This window comes from Mus musculus, chromosome 1 (genome assembly GCF_000001635.26).
Source record: "Mus musculus strain C57BL/6J chromosome 1, GRCm38.p6 C57BL/6J".
NCBI classification, from domain to species: Eukaryota; Metazoa; Chordata; class Mammalia; order Rodentia; family Muridae; genus Mus; species Mus musculus.
Genome location: NC_000067.6, coordinates 163,408,457 through 163,433,001, shown reverse-complemented (window position 1 = coordinate 163,433,001; position 24,545 = coordinate 163,408,457).

The window sequence follows — 24,545 nt, the reverse complement described above, 5'->3', positions numbered from 1 at the left end:
GGATTAATATAGTAAAAATGTCTATCCTGCGGAAAGCAATCGACAGATTCAATGTAATCCCCATCAAAATTCCAACTCAATTCTTCAACGAATTAGAAAGGGCCATTTGCAAATTCATCTGGAATAATAAGAAAACCTAGGATAGCATAAACTATTCTCAACAGTAAAAGAACTTCTGGTGGAATCAGCATGCCTGACATTAAGCTGTACTACAAAGCAATTGTGATAAAAACTGCATGGTACTTATACACTGACAGACAGGTATATCAATGGAATAGAATTGAAGACCCAGAAATGAATCCACACACCTATCGTCACTTGATCTTTGACAAGGGAGCTAATACCATCCAGTAGAAAAAAAAATACAGCATTTTCAACAAATGGTGCTGGCACAACTGGCGGTTATCATGTAGAAGAATTCGAATTGATTCATTCTTATCTCCTTGTACAAAACTCAAGTCTAAGTGGATCAAAGACCTCCACATAAAACCAGAGACAATGAAATTAATAGAGGAGAAAGTGGGGAAAAGCCTCGAAGATATGGGCACAGGGGAAAAATTCCTAAACAGAACAGCAATGGCTGGTGCTATAAGATCAAGAATTTACAAGTGGGACTTCATAAAATCGCAAAGCTTCTGTAAGGCAAAAGACACTGTTGATAAGACAAAAAGACCACCAACTGATTGCGAAAGGATGTTTACCAATCCTAAAACTGATAGGGGACTAATATCCAATATATACAAAGAGCTCAAGAAGCTGGACTCCAGAAATTCAAATAACCCCATTAAAAAATGGAGTTCAAAGCTAAACAAAGAATTCTCACCTGAGGAATACCGAATGGCAGAGAAGCACCTGAAAAAATGTTCAACATCCTTAATCATCAGGGAAATGCCAATCAAAACAACCCTGAGATTCCACCTCACACCAGTCAGAATGGCTAAGATCAAAAATTCAGGTGACAGCAGATGCTGGCGAGGATGTGGAGAAAGAGGAACGCTCCTCCATTGTTGGTGGGATTGCAAGCTTGTACAACCACTCTGGAAACAGTCTGGCGGTTCCTCAGAAAATTGGACACAGTACTACTGGAGGATCCCACAATACCTCTCCTGGGCATATATCCAGAAGATGTTCCAACTGGTAAGAAGGACACATGCTCCACTATGTTCATAGCAGCCTTATTTGTAATAGCCAGAAGATAGAAAGAACTGAGATGTCCCTCAACAGAGGAATGGATACAGAAAATGTGGTACATTTACACAATGGAGTACTACTCAGCTATTAAAAAGAATGAATTTATGAAATTCCTAGGCAAATGGATGGACCTGGAGGGCATCATCCTGAGTGAGGTAACCCAATCACAAAGGAACTCACACAATATGTACTCACTGAAAAGTGGATATTAGCCCAGAAACTTAGGATACCCAAGATATAAGATACAATTTGCTAAACGCATGAAACTCAAGAAGAACGAAGACCAAAGTGTGGACACTTTGCCCCTTCTTAGAATTGGGAACAAAAACACCCATGGAAGGAGTTACAGAGACAGAGTTTGGAGCTGTGAAATATCCCAGATGCCCCTCAACAGAGGAATGGATACAGAAAATTTGGTACATTTGCACAATGGAGTACTACTCAGCTATTAAAAAGAATGAATTTATGAAATTCTTGGACAAATGGATGTATCTGGAGGATATCATCCTGAGTGAGGTAACCCAATAACAAAAGAAGTCATTAGACATGCACTCACTGATAAGTGGATATTAGCCCAGAAACATAGAACACCCAAGATACAATTTGCAAAACACAAGAAAATCAAGAAGAGAGAAGACAATCAAGAAGAAGAAAATCAAGAAGAGAGAGCTAAGATGAAAGAATGGACTATCCAGAGACTACCCTACCTGAGGATCCATCCCATAATCAGCCACCAAACCCAGACACTATTGCATATGCCAGCAAGATTTTGCTGAAGGGACCCTGGTATAGCTGTTTCGTATGAGGCTATGCCAGTGCCTGGCAAATACAGAAGTGGATGCTCACAGTCATCTATAAGATGGAACACAGGGCCCCCAATGGAGAAGCTAGAGAAAATACCCAAGGAGCTAAAGGGGTCTGCAACCCTACAGGTGGAACAACAATATGAACTAACTACTACCCCCAGAGCTTGTGTCTCTAGCTGCATATGTAGCAGAAGATGGCCTACTCGGCCATCACTGGGAAGAGAGGCCCCTTGGTATTGCAAACTTTATATGCCCCAGTACAGTGGAATGCCAGGGACAAGAAGTGGGAGTGGGTGGGTGGGTAGGGAAGCAGGGCGTGGGAGGGTATAGGGAACTTTCTGGATAGCATTTGAAATGTATATAAAGAAAATATCTAATAATAAATAAAAATAACAAAATTTTTAAAAAGAACTGAAGTACACTAGACTTCAGAACAGCAGTACATAATGAGCACTAATACCACTAATAGGTTCAAGATATCTCCTATAGAGACAGGTATCACAGCTCCTACTTGTGATAGCTGTTCCTTGGAGGAAAAGCAAGGGATCCTGAGTTCTTGGGTTTCCCAGCCCTGTGTAGTGAGATCCTGTCTCTAAAAACAAGGAGACAGAGAGGCCCTTCATGTATACTTGACTTGGCTGGACAAATGAAGAGTGACAGAGCCTCTCATTGTGGTCATGGAGTCACTTCCCAGGATATCTCTAAACTAGCTGCCAAAGAGTTTAAAAATTTGAAATTTTCATGAACCTAATACATATTTATTCCCAAAGAGTCTAAAAATCTATTTTGTATTCTAACGTTTTAGTTTATGTTAGGCCTCTGAGAAACTATTCTGTCTCCACTTTTCAGGTTATAAGGCAACAGAACCACAGAATAGAATGTCCATTATTTGAATAAAACATGTTCAATATTATAGTCTTATATTTAGAAAAAGTAAACACGAAAAAATGCCCAAATGCAATGGAAAAGATTATTTTGATGTAATTGTGGCCGTTAAGGGAACCTAGAAAGCGAGGGGGTGGGTCAGAAAAATTGTGATAATTTCTCCCTTGCCTCATTTACTTCAGGCCTTCCCTTTCTCTAGGGATGGTATACAATATTTTCCAAAGAAATATGGGGTTTTTCTTTATCAATGAAATGCAGAGGTTACTCAAAGGTTGAGAAATACTTAGGGAAACTCACCAGTCTACAAATCATTCACACAGCACCAGGGACAACACATTCTCCCTGTGAGGCTCATTGGTGAAAACTGATTGAAACCTTTGTGATCCCCCTCTGGTAGATAGAGACCCAGATCTAATTTGAAGTGCTGGAGTTCTCCATGCACCAGAGGTGTCTTTGAAGTGACTGTGTCAGAGCCTTTCTGTTATCCCTTCTCTTAGACAAAATTACTCTTCATAAATGAACAAAGTGCCTGAGTAAAGATCTACTTCTCTACAGAACTGTTGATCATGTGTCCACTTCAAAAGGGAAAACTGAGACTGGGTGTGGTGTCCCCTATAATTCCATCAGTCAGGAAGCTCTGAAGCAGGAGTGTGAGGGTAACCTGGGCTGTAACAATTCCCTCTCTCAAAAATAAGCCAACAAACAAACAGATGCAGAAAAAAAAATAAAACAAGGAAAAAAGGTTGGGGAGATAGGTTTTTTTGGGGGGGGGGGGAATGATTGTTGTTGTCTGTTTTAGTCAGGGTTTCTATTCCTGCACAAACATCATGACCAAGAAGCAAGTTGGGGAGGAAAGGGTTTATTCAGCTTACACTTCCATATTGCTGTTCATCACCAAAGGAAGTCAGGACTGGAACTCAAGCAGGTCAGAAAGCAGGAGCTGATGCAGAGGACATGGAGGGATGTTCTTCACTGGCTTGCTTCCCCTGGCTTGCTCAGCCTGCTCTCTTATAGAACCAAGACTGCCGGCCCAGAGATGGTCCCACCCACAAGGGGCCGTTCCCCCTTGATCACTAATTGAGAAAATGCCTTACAGTTGGATCTCATGGAGGCATTTCTTCAACTGAGCTCCTTTCTCTGTGATGACTCCAGCTGTGTCAAGTTGACACAAAACTAGCCAGTACATTGTCTTAGTGTTTGTTTGTCTGTTTGCTTGATACAAGGTCTTCCTCTCTCTAACCCAGAACTTGCAATGAAGAGACTTATGTTGAGTGCTGGATTACAGGCATGAGTGACCATGCCTTCTGCTGTCTTTCTCTTTGTCATTTTACATAAGCATATGGAGATTTTTTTTGACACAGTCTTCCTTTGACCTTTTACATATGTGTGTCTTGTACTGATGTATTGAGCTTTTCTATAAGAATAAAGTAATTACTACTTACATCAAGGATCTGGTGTCTTCTGCTATGAAGTCATCCACTATGTTTTTGTTTCTTTGCATCCCTTGGCCATTTGCTCAATGTTTTTGTACTCATTTCTTCAAGTAGCTCCTCATTATAATATATTTGTTGTTTTTTAAAAAAATCACACAAAAGAGAAAAAACACTTTTCTTTAGGCAATATAGACCAATTCAAAATAATCTGCATAACCCTGAAAGCCCACATAAATGGTAAGTCTTGAGGTCTTAGCTGCAACTGGATTTCTGATCAGTTCAAGAGAATTTGTCATTAATAACAAGGTGCAGTTATGATCCCCAAATAATAAAAAAACAATCAAAGGATTCTCAACTTTATATCACTACAACCACTGCTCTTCAAAGTATAAGAACACACAAAGGCTGTAGATGATTGCTGAAGATTTTGGATGTTGCTAATTGTAGAACTTAGTTAATGATGTCATTCAAATAAAGATGCCATCATGGCCAGATGGATGGTAGATGGTATATGCCAGATAACAGTGGAGGCTGTATGCAGCCTTATAATAACAGAAGTGCTTTATGGCTTACTAAACATGTTAAATCCCCATAAATAAAGGATGCACGAACAATATTGGAGTGGGGTGTAGCTTGGTCTCAAAGCACTTATGTACAAAACCTCAGGGTCCAGTATTAGTACTACAATAATGAAAATAAAGCCCATGTTTTCTGCCATGGATAGAGATTCTCTATATATGTACCCAAATTGAACCCCACTCATGAAACCTACAGAGAAGACCTACTCTTCAGGTATGGCACTAGACAACACAGCTCGGCTCCTCCAAAGACAGCTCAAAAGAAGCTAGAAAACCACGGGAGGGAATTGAAACATTTATATTGTTTATGGAAGCTGTGGCCATCCTCCCCTCCAGAATTCAGGTGGCTGACTCCAAACTGCATCAAACGACTGAGGAATAAGTGATTACTGAGAGAGGTGGCATTAACTCCAGAGACACCTCCTTTAAAACTACTTGCATGCCTTAGGTTATTGGAATATATGGCAGTGTCTGTAGACTGGCCCCTGGGAGCTTTTTGCCATTTCAATCATCTTGCAATCCAAATAGGCTTGCATGTGTTTCAGGCATCCACCCACCATGGGATACAGATGAAGGAAGAAATTATGATTAGGCCTTTTACTGGCTGCTTTTCTGTGCCAACTTGACACAAGCTAGAGTCATCAGAGAGGAAGGAGCCTCAGTTGAGGAAATGCCTTCATGAGTTCCAGTTGTAAGGCATTTTCTCAATTAGTGATCAGTAGGAGAGGGATCAGCCCAATGTGGGTGGTGCCATCACTGGGCTGATGGTCCTGGGTTCTATAGAAGGCAAGCTAAGAAAGCCAGGAGAAGTAAGCCAGGAAACAGCACTCCTTCATCACTGATACATCAGCTCTTGCCTCCAGATTCCAGCCCTGCTTGAGTTCCTGTCCTGACTTTCTCCAGTGATGAACTATGATCTGGAAGTGTAAGTGGAATAAATCCTTTCCTCCCCAGTTTGCTTTGTGGTCATGGTGTTTTCGTCACATGCAGCAATAGAAACTCCAACTAAGACAGGCCTGAACACCCAGTGCTATTTGTAAATAAAGCAGTAATTTGAAAAGAAACTGGGTAATGAGGAAAATGTAGTAGCAGCACCAAGTTCCAAGGCTTCAGTCTATGCTCAATTGTTTGCTTCTGAATAATGACTTCAGAGAAAGGTTCTTGGATGTAACAGTACTTCTTACAACTTTTGAAACCTAAAGAATCTTTCCTTGTCAGCAAGCACTTCTTAGCATCCGCAATAGTGTCTGGGTTTGGTGTCTATGTATGGGATAGATCCCCAAGTAGCGTAATATAGCTGTCTCCTGAGAGACTCTGCCAGAACCTGACAAATAGAGATGTGAATGCTGGCAGCCAACCATTGGACTGAACATGAGGACCCCAATGAAAGAGTTAGAGAATGGACTGAAGGAGTTGAAGGAGTTTGCAATCCCATAGGAAGAAAAATATCAACCAACCAACCCCCCCTAGAGCTCTGAGAGTCTAAGCCACCAATCAAAGAGGACACATGGAGGGACCCATGGCTCCAGCTGCATATGTAGCAGAGGATTGCTTTATCTGGTATCACTGGGAGCAGAGGCCCTTGGACCTGTGAAGGCTAGATGTGTAGGAGAATGCCAGGGTGGTGAGGTGGGAGTGAGTCAGTGGGTGTGGTGCACCCTCATAGAAGCGGGGGGGGGGGGGAGGGGTGGATGAGGGGGGGTTGCAGAGGGGAAACCAGAAAAGGGGATAACATTTGAGATGTAAAGACATAAAATATCCAAAAAAAAAGAAAAAAAAAGGAATATTAACCTCAGAAGGAAATAAAGCTAGTGATCTGTGGTACAATTTCTCATTCACATGTACTCTCAGAACAGAGGCAAGATCTGGTCCAGTGATTTTTTTTTTTTTCTGAAAAAGAGAATCGTGACTTTCATGAGACTAAGAATTCGCCAGCACCAATGTTTTAGAGTCTTGGATCTAATTCTAGATGAACTCGTGTCTATTAATCCAAAATACTTTATGGAAACAATGCCTGATAAAATCCAAAGAAAGCACAGTGATTTTAGGTTTCTTTTTTTAAATACCCAGTTCCTAGAATACCTAACCATAAACTTAGCATTCAGATATATCTATCTTATTGTTTCAGGGAAGAAGACAAAGAAAAAGTCTTAGAAAGAGTCAGTAGTGGCATCTTAAATATTTTTAAAATTAAGAGAGCTCATAACCAAATGTAATTGCTAATGTAAAGTTAAGGAAACTCACATTCTAAATAAATGTGGAACTAACTGTAGCTTTTACATTGCTTTCACCAAAACTAACCCTATTCTGGACAGTGGTGGCACATGCCAGCACTTGGGAGGCAGAGGCAGGTGAATATCTGAGTTGGAGGCCAGTCTGGTCTACAGAGTGTGTTCCAGGACAGCCAGGGCTACACAGAGGAACCATGTCCCTAGAATAAAATAAAATAAAAAACCTGACCCTGTAAAGCCTAGTTGATCTAGCTTAGAATATTATCCCAAGTGCACACACATGCACTGTAGACACAAGAGCATGTGAAATCAAAGCCCCAGGGTACGCTTAGCCTTTTACTACCAGCTTTAGAATAGGAGAACATGAGATCTATTTTTTAAAAGTTTAAAAACAGTGCGGATGAGTTATTCTAGAAGACTATTTTTGAAGCCACATCAATAAAGGGATTTTAATGAAGTAAACTTTGCTTACCAGTTCTCAAGCAGGACAGATTATTGTCCTATTTGATGTACTGAGTACATCATTTAACGCCCCTCAGAACTACAAAATAAGGATGGATTTACTCAAAATGATGCCCTCTAGAGCCCACAACACAGTAGACACTTTTTTTTTCTTGCTTGCTGAATGAGTGCAATTCATCTGAAGTTTTCACAAGCCCAGGATGTTTAGGCCAGTTGTTGTAAGTCCCACTGCCATCATGACCATATCCCAGATTCAGCTGCCAATGCTTGGGCCCCAATCAATTCCCAGAGAAGATAAGCATTAGACCCAGGAGACTGATTTCTCTGGAGCTTGGTCAGAAAGGGTCCTAGTTAACTATGATAAAAACACTCAGCAAAAGCAATTTGGAGGAGGAGGCTTGACTGGAATTATATGCTCTGATTACTGTTCATCACAGAGGGAAGTTAGGGCAAGAACTTAAGAAGGAGCAGAGGCAGGCACCGTGGAGGAAAGCTGCTCCCACTTGCTCAGCTATCTTTCTTATCCAGCCCAGGAACAGATGCCCAGGGCCAGCACCGTCCATAGTGGGCTGGATCCTCCCATATCAATCAGCTATCAAGAAAATGCCCACAGACATGCTCACAGGACAATCTGATGGAGGCAATTTCTCAAGTGAAATGCCTTCCTCCCAGGTGTGCTAGGTTTGTGTCAAATTGACAAAAACTAATCCTGACAGAAAGTGAGCAACAAAAAGACACCAAAGGGAGGAAGGGAGGAAAGGCATTACAACTGAAGCCTGTGTAGGAATGCATAGGCTCGCCTGTATGCACAATTGTTATCTGTACAACAGGCATACCAGGTGATCCACATCGGCTCTCCCCTAGATGTCTGAACAGAGACGTCTCTTATATATGCATGCAAGCTGGGTAAAGTGAGGTGGCTAAGGCAGAATGCAAGACAATGTCTGTTCACGGATGATAGATTTTTTTCAACGACCTGACCCTAACCTGAAGTTAATAAAAGCACTTCTGTGTTTGAAGCCTACTTGGTCCTGATCGGTGTCTCATTTTGTCTTGTTGAATAAATGAAATCAGCAGTGGAGGAAGCCATGACAAACCTGTCTCCATTCAAACAGAATCCTCCCTCCTCTCTTTTGCATATGGGTTTCCAAAGAAGCTCCAAGAGAAGGAGCCTCATTAGGATGCTGCGGCTGCAGTGCTCTTGCCTATTTAGCCAGGGAAACCACTGGCTGGTCCTCAGTCATCACAGCTTCTAGAATTCGCGACCAAAGCAACATGAGGGCAAAACCTCTCTCTCTCTCTCTCTCTCTCTCTCTCTCTCTCTCTCTCTCTGTCTCTCTGTCTCTCTGTCTCTCTGTCTCTCTGTCTCTCTGTCTCTGTCTCTCTCTCTCTCTCTCTCTCTCTCTCTCTCTCTCTCTCTCTCTTTCTTCTTTCTCCCCTTCCCTGCTAAACACAGGATAGGTACCACGGCCTTCTCTCTTACAAAGAGCATTCCCTCAGCATTCTCTCACAAGCCCCCTTTGTTTCCTGCCCTCTGCCCCATCTATATGCAGCAGCCGCAGCCACCCAGATGTTCTCTATCAAAGCCTGAGCCATGCCAGCAAACTTTGGCAAGCGTAAGAGTGCTCTGCGTACTGCCCCTCCAGAAATACCTTTTCCCCCCTCTGATTTCTGCAAATATTTTTAAATGTTAATGGGTTCCACTCACCCACAACCTAGGGGGAGGTTACAGAACAGGGCTCTGTGTGTCCAGCAAATTAGCAGCCCAGGATACTGCTTGGCGCCTGGGTTCTGTCCCACCCTGAGGCATTGGCTGGGGTTCGCCAACCTTCAGCGTTTAAGGTCAGTTTGCCAGCACATTGCCTTCTGGTGACAGAGGTTAGGTGGGTTAGGTTGACAGGAAAGTTCCAATGAACCACACAGAAATACGTAGCCTTATCTTACTCTCAAGTTTCAAGAGAGCTTGAAGCATCACTGAAAATACTTTGAAATGTTTCTCTCCCCTTACACATCCTTCGTACCCTGTCTCTCTTGTCATACCTTTTCCTGGCTCAGTAAATAGATACAGAATAATTTGACCCAAGCTCTGGTAATTCAGCAAGTCCCTTTGAAACCTTGGTAGAGATTTTAATAAAATGGAAGTGTGGACTTTATTTGTTGAGGTTGGGAAAGTGATGTGTATTTGAAGGAGAAAGTAGAAGGCTACTGGTCCACATTTTCCTGTGAGAGACATTCTAAGCACCTTACTTGCATAGTGTCACCTGTTTTTGTGTCTCCTTGGGACCAGATGGAGAATAATTTAAACCCACTTGCTGTGGGTCAAATACTTGCATCCTCCAGAATTCGTATATTAAAAACCGAATCCTCGGTGTGACAGAGTTTGGCAAGGGTATTTGGGGAAATAATAGTTTTTGAGTTCTGAACTAGAGTTGGATTTCCCTCTCCTCTTCCTCTTCCTCTTCCTCGCCCTTTTCTCTCTTCTCTACCCCCTTCTTTACTTCTCTTTATTTTCATCTATCCATACACCAGAAAGAGGACTCTCATCAGAAATCCAAACTGGATCTGAACTTCCATCATCCGGAGAGGTGAGAAACAAATGTTTATTCCTTAAGCCACCTCATTTATGCAATTTTGTTACAGCAGCTGAAACAGACTGAGTCCTTGTTCCTAAGTCTTATTCTGAGAGCCTCACAACAACCCTGGGCAGAAAGTGCTCAGGTGGCTTCTCTTCTCAGCCTCAGTGACAGTTTCAGTTTAGCAAAACTCCCTTTTTCACTTAATAAAATCATGACACTTGGTGTCTGTGGCCCATGTGCATTGTCCATTCTGAGCAGTGGGTGATACAAATAATCACACTGCAACTCCCCCCCCCCCCCGCAAGTTCCCCAATGTACACATCCACTCTCTGTGTGTCCTTTTGAGGTAATATTTAATTACTGGATGTTCTGATGAGAAGGAAGATCCGGGTGATACTTACCAGTGGATACAGGGCTTTATAGCCCAGATAACCTGAAACTCAAAACCAGCCATCCATAAACCAGGTCTCTGAGGAGGGAAGCCACATCTTACCACCCACATCATGAGCTTTTACTATTCCACAGTTTCTCACATCCAGGACTTCCCTAATAATCACATGTTTTGATTAATCATTACATTTCCCTAAAAGCCCATCAAATCTTCAATGGTGAGTACCAACAATTATTTCTTAGATTCTCTCACTTCCTTGTCTCAAAAATTATCCCCTTCCTTTAAAAGCAAGAAAACAAACAGCAACCAAAGAACTGGTTGTAGACTGTTATATTTGACTCCTGCACACTTTTTAAAAAGATTTGATATATATATATATATGTATATATATATATATATATATATATATATATATATATGCATGCATCCCTGGAGAGTGCACCAGATTTCATTATAGATGGTTATGAGCCACCATGTAGTTGCTGGAATTGAACTCAGGACCTCTGGAACAGCATCCCTGAGCCTCTGAGCCTCTGAGCCATCTTTCCAGCCTATGTCTTGCACACTTTTAATCAAGTGCCCACAATGAAAGGCCAGGCTAAAACCAAAGGTTCAATCTGGAATAAATCCTGCCTGGCCATTCTTTCTCCACTCCCAAATGTGATCAAATCTTTGTAAGACTGCACTAGTTACTGACAGTAGTAAGCGTAAACTCAGCTCTAACCAGCAAGTTGGGAGGAAGTCCATAGAGCCAGCTCTTGACACTTTTGCTGAGATACCCTGAGATAAATCTTGGATTTTAACTTTATGCTTAGGCATGGGAGATGAGCTTTCTCAATCTTCTTTCTGAAACAAAATTTAGCTAGCACTTAAAACTTTTAGCTAGCACTGAAAATTTTCTGATATAATTATAAAATTGAAATTAAGAAGGATTTCTACTAAGAGTTACTTTTTAAATAAACTCTACATAAGTTTAAGAAGAAAGTTGATAAGTTAAAAACATAATCAAAGCCCATGGCATAAATCTCTTAATGGGTGGCAAATTAATTTTGTAAAATGACAAAATACTTTCAAATATTTATGTCACTGTTAAACCATTTGGGCTTTTTGAGTGTTGCAAAGCCTAATGCACAGGATTATACTTTTGTCAGTCTCTGTGGTTTGACTCACTCTGAGTATAAACTAATAACGCTCCAGTACAGGAACTCTCTGGATATCAGGAGAGCATAACTAACTATCTAATACATATGTGTGACCTTATTAAATACATTGTACAGAAAGTTTCTCCCCAAACTATATTTAGAACTCTATATGACGCAGCTATACCACTTTGGAGTATCTACTGAAAACATTCCACAAAGATTCTTGAATGTCCATGTCTATTGCAAAACTATTCACAGTAGTCTGGGTGTCTCTCAGTAGAGCAAGAATGAGAAAGAAAATGTGGTATGCATCCCCACTGGAGCTTATTCACCCGTAAAGAAAGATGACTTCATGGTGTTTGCCGCATGGAAGTGGAAATCATGTTAAGTGAAACAAGTGAGGGGCCGAAAGATAAATGTCACAAATCTCACCTCAGTTGTGGATCCTATATTTACTTTTTCTCACTTTATTAATTCTTGGAGAATTTTCTTACAATGCATTTTGATCATATTTGCCTCTCATTCACCTACCCCATGTCCACCCACCCTCATGCCCACTCCACTTTGTGTCCTTTTTTATAAACCCATGGACTACAGTTGGTGTTGCCCTTGTGCCCTTGTATGTGTATGGCCTTCCATTGGACTGTCTCTCCCTCTCCCAGAACTTATCAATTGTCAATGGTCTGGTAGTTTGGAATGGGACTTCATACCCACCATGCCCCTCCATGGTAGAATTCTGTCTGTCTTGAGTTTACGTGACTCTTGTATGTGGTGTCTCAACTGTTGTGAATTTGTATGAGCAACTGCCTTGCTGTATCCACAAAACACCATTTCCTCATAGTTTCCTACCACCTTGGATCTTCCTATCTTTCTGTCCCTTCTTCAATGATCCCTTAGGAGGGGATGAAATATAGACATCACACTTAGGTGTAAGCATGCTTCACTCTCTTATTCTCTGCACCTTGACCAGTTGTGGGTCTCTGTGTTTGTTACCATCTACTGCAAACACAAAAAGACACACTATTTCTGGTATAATGGTATGTCAGCAGGAATTAGTTTGCTACTATGCCCATTTAACAAAGTGACAGTAATGAGTTCTTCCCTAGAACCTATGACCTGTCTAGTCACAAATTCCCCACGGATAACAGTGTCAGGCACGGGTTCCATCTTGTATTGTAGACCTTAAATCCAATCAGAAAGCAGTTGACTAACCACGTGACACTTGTAGCATTATTGCTGATAATTGTTGTAACCACAGAGTTCAAAGCTGGGTAAAACTGATGATTACTTTGCTCCCCGTGTGCCATGCATGGTGCCTTCTAACCCTATGAAACCCAGCCAGGAGGGCTGAAGCTTCCAGTTAAGTACGAGCTTGATTTCTCCATGTTCTGTGACCGGATACGAGATATCTTTAACAACACGGCCTTACTATCACATTTTGAAGGGTTAGAGGATTGACAACAGTTTCTAAGGTAATGTTTCAAAGTCTATGGGACCTCAGTGGTAAACCATTCTAAAAGACATAACCAATTCTAGGCATGAGACTTTTTACTTATTAGCCTGTAGTACCTAGTAGAGGCATTGTTGTTCTCTTAGAGATAACTTTATTTAAACTCTTTGTGTGTCTATGTATGTACATGTTTTGGGAATACTGTACAGTAAAAGATTTCCATATGACTTTTTTGAAATGCCTATAGCATTAGTTATCCCTCTACATATTACTTTCTGTATCCTGCCTTCCTAACCACCCGTATCCCATTTAACCTTGCTGTCCCATTCCATAATCCCCCTTTAACATTGGTTTCAAGTTACATTACAAAGGCATTGTAATAAAAACGTCATGGAGCTGGTATGAAAACAGAAATATTGATCAATGGAAGAGAATTGAGAATCCACATATAAGCACATACTCTTAAGATACTTGAGTTTTTATGAAAAGGTTAACAATACACACTAGACAAAAGACATCACCTTCAACAAATGGTGCTGGTCATACTGAATACTTAAACGTAGAAGAATGAAACTATATCCTTCTCTCTCATCCCACACAACTTCAGACAGATTAAGGACCTCAATATAAGACATGACACCCCCAATCTGAGTCATGAAGAAAGTAGGGAATATGATTAAATTCATTGACACAGAAAAAATTAACATAACTGCAATTGCACTCATTGAGAATAACAATGAATAAATTGGACCTCAGGAAACCTAAAAGTGTCTGAACAGCAAAAAGACACCATCATTTAAGTGAAGAGGCAGCCAGTGGATTGGCAACCACTATTTTTCTCTGCAGATGGGCCGCAACTCTTGTCAAGGTAGCTTTCCCTGCAGTTATTATATAACAGCAGCCATAGATATTTTAATTCCATTTGCTTCTCCCTTCATTGGCCATTTCATTTTGGCCATACATCCCAGCTGGTGTTGCCATCCACTGTTAAATTCCATGACTGTACCACGCACATTGCAAAGAGTGCCTTCAATACATCCTGCTTAATGATCCATTGCTATCAAATTCTCCCTGACATGTTACTACCTCCCTAACCGCAGGTACCACAATGTAAATCAGTGAACTAGACAGATAAGTCATCAGCTGTGGCGGACATTGAGCTACCCACCTATGCATTTCAGCATTGATTTGGTAAAACCGAATCAAGCCAAAACCAGTTAACTCGGACAGCATAGTTTGGCTATTGTGGCTGTGTTGTATTAGTCGGCTGGTATTTTTTTGATTTCTTAACTATTTTTTTTTTAAATTACAATATAGTTGCACTCATCCTCCTTCCCTTTCTTCCTTCCAATTCCTCTCATTCATTCCCTCTCTTTGCTTCTTGAAATCACAGCCTCTTGCTGTTAGCAGGCAAATATATTGAATAACAAGTTATGAGGCTCATCCATAGGGAAGACTATTTCTGCCATCTGTAGTGGCATACATGCTGTTGAGCTTCTACAGGCCTTGTTTAGGCAACAAGATTGAGGTAGAGCTTTCTGGAAATTTCTAGGAAACACAATTGCACTGAAGATTCTTTGGTGTTTGGCTCTTACAATCGTTCTGGATCCTCACCCATGATATTCCCTAAGCCTTAGATGCTGGAGTTGTTCTCTACATATCCACTGACACCCCACCACCCCTTATTATCTGCATTTTGACTAGTTGAGGTGAAGCTTCTTGGATGAGAGGTGAGAACAATGTTTGTCTATGAATTTAGAATTAATATTTAAAATGCAGTTAAAAATATGCTTCTCTAGTGAAGTAGTTGTGGGATGTCCTTTTCTTGGATCTGTGACCTCACTAGCCCTGGATATTAGTCTAGTTTTCCAATACAAGGTATACTTTCCCTCATGTTGAATAGGCTTTAAGTAGAATTAGAGAGTTGTTGGTTACTACTAAGGTGAGTCACTTCTGCACCCCTTAGGCCATTCATTGTCTTACAGCTTGGTGTGACTCTGGGTTGATGCTCTCCTTTGGATGTGTGCATAACACTGAAAGCTGGTTCTGAGAGGAGGCTTCAGATCAGATCAGATCCATATTCTGTGCCTGAAGCACATGTTATATCCAGCAGTCGGGGCTTTCCCAGCCCTGTAGCTCCAATAGTAAAGTGCTTGTCTAGCATCCACCCATCGCAAAAGGAAAACTGTATAAATATGCTGAAGACATTCCTTAAGGAATTTCATCAAATAATCTTTACTACCACTCAGTTGAAAGTTTTCCTGTGACTTTTAAAAATATTCCTTAAAAAATATTAACATTGCACATCATTTCCTCCCTCTGCTAGGACTTTGATATACACATAAAAACAAAAATGAGCTTATCACGTTGTGTGTGTGTGTATTTGGATATACACATACATACATCTGCATGTAATAATAATAAAGAAAAAGAGGCTATTAATTCGAGAGTTAGGGAACATGGGAGGGACTCAAGGAAGGGAGGGTAGTTAGGACTGAGGAAGTGGATGGGAGAGAGAAAGTGATGTAATTTTATTTAAATTAAAAACACATTTAAAATATTGTACCAGAGCTCTGGGAACACTGTTTCTATGTATTATTCTCACCTTCTGTTCTGTGTTATGTTTCTTATTCTTATTTTACTTTATGTGAAATTTAAATAAGAGTTCTTTGCTTCCATATATAATTATATATGCATATGTGTATACATAATCATATATATGTATGTATGTACTCATATACTAATGTAAGTGTGTACATGGCATTTTACATTCTCTCTGGCCTAGGGAGCAATGTAAGGAGTGGGGAGTTATTGCTTCTTGACAGATGATTTTTATTAACTGAAGGTAAGGGTGTAGTTTAGCCACATTATTATTTAATCTCAATTTTATTAAAATAATCCAAAAATTATATCTTTTAGAATGGTTCTAAGCTTAAAATGTCCACCCTTTATTAACATCTAAATTATCCCTGACAGTTTCACTGTGTACCTCATTCATGTATTCAATGACTATAAAAAACTATAAAACATCCTAAATTATTGGTTAAGTACAATTTAGATAGGCTGCTTTGTAAACAGGACTTGAGAAGATGTTAATTAAGAGCAAAAATCTTAAATCAGGCCATCAGGTTAATCTAAGTTACCAGCTGCAGAAACTTGGGTCAAGTACTTCATCTCTTTATTCCTCAGAACCATTCCTATGTACACCCATGGGAATGGAGGCTCTTGGAAGGATGTCACCGAAAGCTCATTCAGAGCAGAGTACCAGTTAAAAAGTCTTTTATAAGGCATGGGTAGTATCAATCAAAAGTCACCACTTTAATTCTTTATTCAATGTGTTAAGCCAATCGTTCAAAAGTGACATAAGCTGGTGACTGGCCATTTATGAAATTTCTTCAAGCTCTATAAAGACTAAATACTGTCAAAACCACCAGGCACTGAACCCGTGATTAAGTCACACAGCACTTGCCTAGTTTGGGTTTGATCTCCAGAGCTGCAATAATAAACACTCTAAGACACGTACATGTTCTCAGATGGTATAAGAACACTAGTTCATCTGAGAGAAATTATTAGCACATCATTGCCTTTGATAATTATGGCTTATATCAGGACCAATTTCCTGAGGCTATTCCAATCTGCATATATGAAATAAATATGTGTTCTAGGTCCAACACTAACATTTTTGACTCAAACTCTATTCCTTCTACAAAATCTGAGAGCAGAGCCTGAGCTTTAATAATACTGAATGGGGGTCACTATGTGGTTCTGTGAATCTACACAACAAATTAACTTGGAAATCCTGATTCATGATGTAAGTGCTTTTAGAAAATCTGTTTTATTCAGAAATTTTAAATCCAGATTTTTTTTATTTTGTTCTGTAAATTTTATAAAGGCATTTTCCCAAAAGCATTAAATATTTGATTTTACTTGTTAAGATTTGCAGGAATTGCTTTAAATTTAAAAGAAAAAAATCACAGCTACAGGAACACATTTTCCCCCTTTCATTAAGAGTGAGAAAAAAAAAGAATTTTAAGAGCTTTTCCATAAAAAATGCTCTAAAATATTCCATTAAAATTAAAAGGCAACTGCCATTTCACACATGGTCAGCTTTAACTATTCAAAGTTATTTTAGGTATATCAGTCTCTAAAGACCAAAAATTACCTGAGAGTCCAGCTGTGTTCAAAGGAGATGCTGAGCTCTAAGACTGCCTCCAGTTCCCTAGATCTGATAAAAAAAAAAAAAAGCTATTGGGATAGAGAAAACAATAAAAATTGTGTGCACCAAATTAGTATTGTCCCTCCCCCAAACCTTCCCTTGATTATAGATTTTATAAGCAAACAATCATCTTCATACCGGAAGAGTTTGTTTGTTTTTTTTTTAAATCATGGAAGTATGGAGCTTGAAACAAAAGCCAATTTCCAATACTCATGTTGTCTTCTGAACACTGATTTAAGACTCATAGTATCAACCCATCCTCCAGTATGGTCACTTATACATATATTTAATTAGCCATGCAAACAGATAATTAAACAACCATTTACTTTTTCAAATATCAGGACATGTGAGTTTAAAATTTAAGCATGTTTCTCAGAGATGTATTACTGAATCACTCAAACGTGTACAATATTTGAGTAGAATCCTCATTAGGGTCTCAATCGCCCCCCCCAAAAAAAAAACAGTTATTTTCCTTACTACTGATGTTCTTGAAATTTTACTTTTTGCTGTAAAAAGTTGTCAATAAAGGAAATCTGAGGACTAAAAGATTTTTAAGTACATTAAAATCTTTGTAAGTACAGTCATTAAATTTTAAAACAAAAGTATTCACCAATACGCTCTTGAGTCTTATCCCTGGGCTGATGTTAGACCCTGGTGTGAGTTTTGTAGTGCTTCTGCTTTGCAGTCAAGTGAAAGGTCAGGGAAGCTTTGTGCACCGAGCATATAAATCTGGCTCTATTTACTCAAATTGTCTAACATGAGAAAAACCACTTGATTTCAAAAACCCTTTATGTTTTGTCAGCTCTCACTCAGGCCCACCAGTGAACAACAAGTCAAGGATGTTATTACACAAATACAGTGTCAATAACAGGTAAGGATAGAACAACAACAATGCTATGTTATGCCGTTGCAGATCTTTAGAAGGATCCCAGTCAGAGGGACTTTAGCCTCTTCTTTACAACGATTTCTTATTAAATGAGCTACAACACTATCTTAGATGAATACATTCCTCAAATTCAGACACATCCTCAGAATTTCCTTGCAAGCCAGCAGCCACTAGCTTTTCTTCCACCTAAATTAAGGAAGGGGCCATTTCCAGTCCACTTGCTTACTCATTTACTGTGAGCTCACGTTTGTAGATTGGAAAGCTGCCATGCATTTATGAGAGCCTAAGGGATATTAGATGTCTGTCATCTTTCTCTTACTCCCTCAACTGCACCAAATGCCCTGGCAAAGTTACCACACCTGGACACTGCATTCCCTGCAGAGCACCTTGTTAACCAGAATTATGGAAAACCTGGACCGAGTTCAGAGAAGAACTACTAAAATAGTTAAGTGACTGAAGGGACCAATTTATTAGGAACTCAGAAATGTTTGGTTAAGAGGTAATTATCCTACAAAAGGTGTGGTGACTCTGGCATTAAAAACTTAAATCCAAGCCATACTCAGCAACAGGACTCTGCACTCAGAAATACTTTGAAGATGGGGTCGAAGCGGGCTCTTGTTGATTCTCCAAGCACACTACACATGAGGCCTGGGTGGTTCACGTCTAAGGGGAACAAGTATTTCAAACAAGCACAAAAGAGCTCACATAAGAAGGCACTAGGTTGCTTCCTGGGAAGACTTTGCAATGATCATAGAAGTTCCTTAAGATGGGAAGGGAAAAGTCCCTTCTCTCGGTAAACATTTATAGTGTCATGTCTGAACGCTGTGCTCAAGGGAAACTAAGAGCTGCCAAAGAAGTCCACCATGGGCACTAGAATACAGTGAAGACTGGACATTCCCAGCTAGCCAAAGATGGATACCTATGATCTGCTATGACAGCCCGGGAGACTGGTGAGATCACAAATGAATGCTGTAGATTTCTTTGGGCTCACCATGAAGAGATCTTATATAACTATAACGTAATAAAAAACATGTCTATTCTCATTTCTTTGTATTCTTCCTAATGACACCACTGTCAAAGATATCTTATTATTATTTTTCACATGAAACTTATACTCTCCCTAGTCTATTGTTCTGTTAATATATATCTTATTCCAAATCATCTTGAAATGGTTTTCTCTATATCTCAATAGTTTAAACTGCAACACATCATTTTGTACACATTACCACAAACAGAACTCTTGCAAAGATGAACTGAAGATTTCTGTAGAATTTTTTTTTCTCGTCAGAGTTTCTATTTAAATAATTTCAACCTGTGTTACTCCTAAGTTGGCACTCCAGTTTAATTCTTTAAGAAACTCATTTGCATTTATGTCATCATTTGGAATTTCCTGTTAGCTGTCCTAGATAAAAATAACTCAGCTTCATCCTTATCCTGTCTGCCTCCATTTGACATCATACCTGCAAAAAAATCAAATCTTATCATTTAACCCAAAATAGAAACATTTTATAAAATCAAAAAGTGACAAACCACCATAATTAATTTTTATCATTAATCATAATCCAGTTTATATGTTTCTTTTTATAAATAATCAGTGTTATGAATTTTTTCAACCATATTTATAATCTGGCAAGACATTCTAGAAGTCATAAACACACATCTAGTCAACTTCTGTTTCAGACAAATCAGAGATGTGCATGGTCATTTTTTTTACAGCAAGAAAATTCCAAAATGCAGAATGAAGATTGGGCAATGAAGCCAAAAGCTTTTCCTTGGTACCTTCCTTTTCCCTCATCTTACACAGTCAGGGACTGTGAAAATATCCTGAGCCCAAAATAGAGGTGATGTGGTGCCAGATCAGCCACAGCCATTTCCAAGCCAGAGGGGAATTGACAGATACCCCCTTTACAAGTCTAGTGTTTGTAAATATCCAATGAAATGACTTCACTCCATCAATTATTTCTGGAGAATGCTGGCAGAATAGCATGGTGGTTAAATTGAGAACTGATGGAAACTGTTAAACAGGGGAGTTATTTTGCCTAGCAGCTCTAGTTAGTGCTTTTTATATGTTTTCATTAAAAAAAAAATGCTTGAAATACTAGCGCCGTTAAATGGAACTGCTGCTTCATTTGGAAAACATTTTACACGTGTTCCAGTGAAGATGATGTATGAGAAAGAAAAGAGAAATCCAGTTTTCTAGTATCTTCTTAGAGTTAGTATGATTTCCTTATACTACGAATGATGAATTCTGAAATCAAAAGATTATGAGTATACAGCATATCCCAAAGCCTAAATATCACATTGTCGAAACTCAGTTGTCAACATGCTGTGCTTTCTTCATAGTAAATATTTTATCTGCCACAAACTGTGCTTAGACACTCTCTCTTTGGCTCTTCCAGTAATCACCAGCATTCCTTGTTCCATCCACCCATCCACCCATCCACCCACACATCCATCCATCATCCATCCATCCATCCATCCATCCATCCACCCATCCATCCATATTAAGGCAGAATCTTAGACATTGTTCCAGATATTTGTAATGCAATAATAAATAAAGCATATTTTTCTCATGTACCATTCACCACTGCCTAATGACCATGCATGAGAACATATAAAAATTTTAAGACTACGAATTCAAACTTGAAAGCTGACAGAACTGTGAATGTTTACCAAAGGAAAGAAAACAAGCTGTTAACTTACTTGAAGCTTGGTACTTGTGTATGCATGTAGGTAAATCTTCATGTATACATGCCTGTGGAAGCCAGAGGATGATGTCATGTGTTCTCCTCTATCACTTTCTACATTTAAAAATGGCTGTGATTGTTTTGGTTTTTGTGATGATGTCTCTTGCTGAATATCTGCAGCTAGTAAACTTGGTTAGATTGCCTGACTGGCAAGCTTCAGAGATCCTCCTGTCTGTATATCCCCAGAACTGGAGTTACAGACAGGTTCTGCCATGGTTGGCTTTTTAAGATGGGTTCTGGACATAGAACTTGGGTCTTCATGCTTAGATAGCAAGTATCTTACTGAGTTATGCATGTCCCCGGGCCCAGAATTTTCTTTTTAAATACCTGTGATGGATAACTGCCATGTTTCCCAATACCAATGACATGAATGCAAATATTAATAAATAAAAAGGAAAATGGTTAGGCCATCTGTAACAGTCTAGGGAATGGATTAAGAGATGTTGATAAAAAATAAGAACAATTTTTTAAAAAATCAAGCTAGAAAAATGCCAAGATAAAGTGAGACAGGGAGAGTTAGTCAATAAAAATAGTGTTTTATCTTCAAAACTATTTCCTATTTCTCTTCATTATAATACAGAGAGAGAGAGAGAGAGAGAGAGAGAGAGAGAGAGAGAGAACAAGACCCTATCTAAAAAAGAAAACAAAATACATCCAACTAAATATTTGCCATAGCTCCTTGGGAGCTAAGAAATCTCATAAACAGGATGTCAGAACAGTTAGCCTCACAGATCCTGAGCCTATGGTACCTGAATGTGAGTAGGAGTGCCTGACCGTGTGCAGTATGTGCAAGCTACAGTGGCTAATTTTGTCTCTTTGCAATTCACATTCTTCAACTTTAAAACAGGAATAATATTTGAACTACTCTATAGGTGTACTAACAAGTCCACTTATGCAGGTAAGTGGAAATGAGATCAAACAAGATGTCCATCAATGGTTGAATGGATCACAAAAATGTTGTATGTGTACACAATAGAATTTTATTCAGCCATAAATAACAATGAAAATTTCAGAAAAATATTTTGATCTAAAGACTATAGTAAGGTGACTCGGAGTCAGAGATATCACAAGTTCCTTCTCATGTATAAATACCCTCTTCCTTTCTCCCTCTTCTCACCCCACCCTGTGTGTGTGTACATATAGGACATGAAACTAAAAGGGGACCATAAGGTAGTAAATAGAAAAAAGAAGGATGATTGAACATACGTCACACAGATGTGTAAAGAGTAGTCATGGGGATAAAGGACCGGAACTGTGGCAGGGTGATAAGGGAGAAACAGAATAAGATCAATAAAAGCAGATTAGATATGAATACATTGTAACACTTACTATTTTGTGTAATAACTAAAAGTAAACAAATAAAAAATAGTGTTAACTACTGTATTTTCAACTAACAGGCAAAAGGAACTGAACTGATACTCTTTTCTTGTTCCGTTCCAAGACGACCAAAACATAACAAACGAGAATGCATAAAACAGTGATTTTTTTAATGACACATACTATATGATATGACAGAGTGAAGGGAAAAGAATGTGGCAAGTTCTATGGCCTACATAGTCCCTATTGTAAGAAAGTTCTCTGTTCTCAAGATGGGGCATGTAGTATTCAACAAAGCCCAGAGGGCCACCTACTTGAGAAGATGGAGTTCAGAATGGGAGAGACCGAGGGTGAGAATGTACATAGCAAAGTATCAGAAAGTAGAGGGAGACCTGAAAGAACCCCAGGGGCCACCAGTGGGTTCTTCTAAGTGTGCACAGAATGTTGTCAGACACCAGCAAGTGAAACTACGTGAGGTCAAAGAAAGAACTCTGCAGCAGACTCAGGGTAGCACACAGCACTCACAACTGCCTGTTTCCATCAGCCAGTGTGCAGGATTTATAAGTTCACGGGACTCTGGGGGAGATTTCTCACCTCACTGGTGAGAAATAATTAATCTTTGCTAACCATTTGATAAAAACAATACTAAAGAGACAAAAACTCTTCCCAAGCAAATTAGCCGGATCTTACAACAAAGGTCAGAAATATTTATAGGAACATAAAAATAGCTAGAACCTAATGAGGTGAAGCTGATAGGTGTGCAGGGTATCAGGAAATATAGATCATGATGAGGAAATATTTAACCACTTAAAAGTGACTCATAACTAACGCAGTTGTTAGAATCAGCAAACAATGATATTAATTTTATCATCCCTGTTCAAAAACTTCAAGAGACATTGAAAATATAAAATGAATTGACTGAGCATCTATAATGAAAAATACAATATCTATAAGTTTAAAAGCGTCATATATGGGAGTAGTGTTATATTAAAGACAATAGTAAATATGATGGAAAACACAGAGATGCAGCAAAACAAGTTATACAAAGTGAAGTAAAGAAAGAAGAATGTTAAACAATTAAAACAGCATTCAGTATCTCCAGGAAAGCTCAAAGGAATAGCATGTGTGTAACAGAAATCATAATAGGAGAAAAGAAAGGACAAATTCCAAGACCTCAAGAACTAGGGACCAGAACATTTTAAATTTGATAACTATATCATCACAACAGCCAAGCATTACAAAGAAACACAGCCATGAAAATTATCTGGAAACTATGACAAGTAACATCATTTTCAAACTGATCAAAACTGATGAAAAAGAAAGATCCTAAATTCAGAGAAAGACCTGTCATGCATAAAGAAAAACAGAGGAATGTGACAGAATTTGCACTAGAAATGATACAAGTTAGACGAACATAGAGCAACATCTATAATTTACTTAAAAACCAAAGACGTCATTCTAGAATACTGTGTACACAGGTACCATTCAAAAAAGAGCAAAAAAGTTTTCACAGACCCAAGATTAAAGAATTCATCACACGTGCAGTATAGGAAAGCCCCAAGGCTGAAGAAAAAAAATGACGCTTGCTAGAAATATGGATATGCGTCAAATATGGAAGGGCAGAGTTATATTTACAGGGGTCTTATGGTTCAAATATTAAATGTCCTCCACATGCTCACATGGTTTGGTCCCAGCTAGTGGTACTATTTTGGAAGGATCTGGAAACCTTTAAGGTATGGCTTATTACAGGAAGTAGGTAACTAAGGGTGTGCCTTGAAGGTTATACCTGTCTCTAGTGTCTGTCTTCCTCTCTGCTACCTATCTGATGTGAATTGAAGAGCATCTTCTACCACACAATATCACCTCCTTGATGTTCTGCACATGGAGCCCTGGAGCCATGGGATGAGTGCTCTGAAACAGTAAGCACAAATAAGTCAATCCTCCTTTCAGTGGTTCACTTGATCATGCAAGCATGACTTATACAGTGACTAATCTGGATTAATTTTTCTTAAATTATATTTGACAGTTCAAAGTTAACAATGTGGTGTGGGTGTTATGGTATATGTATCATGAAACGTGATACAATAAGGTGAAGATTAAATGGGAAGATGTGAAGCTCTACATTGTTAAGGTTTTCATACTACATGTGGCATTATACTACAGACAGACAGACAGACAGTGGTGAGTAAATGTGTGGTATTATCTTAAAACTATAACCGTAGTGAAGGTAGTAA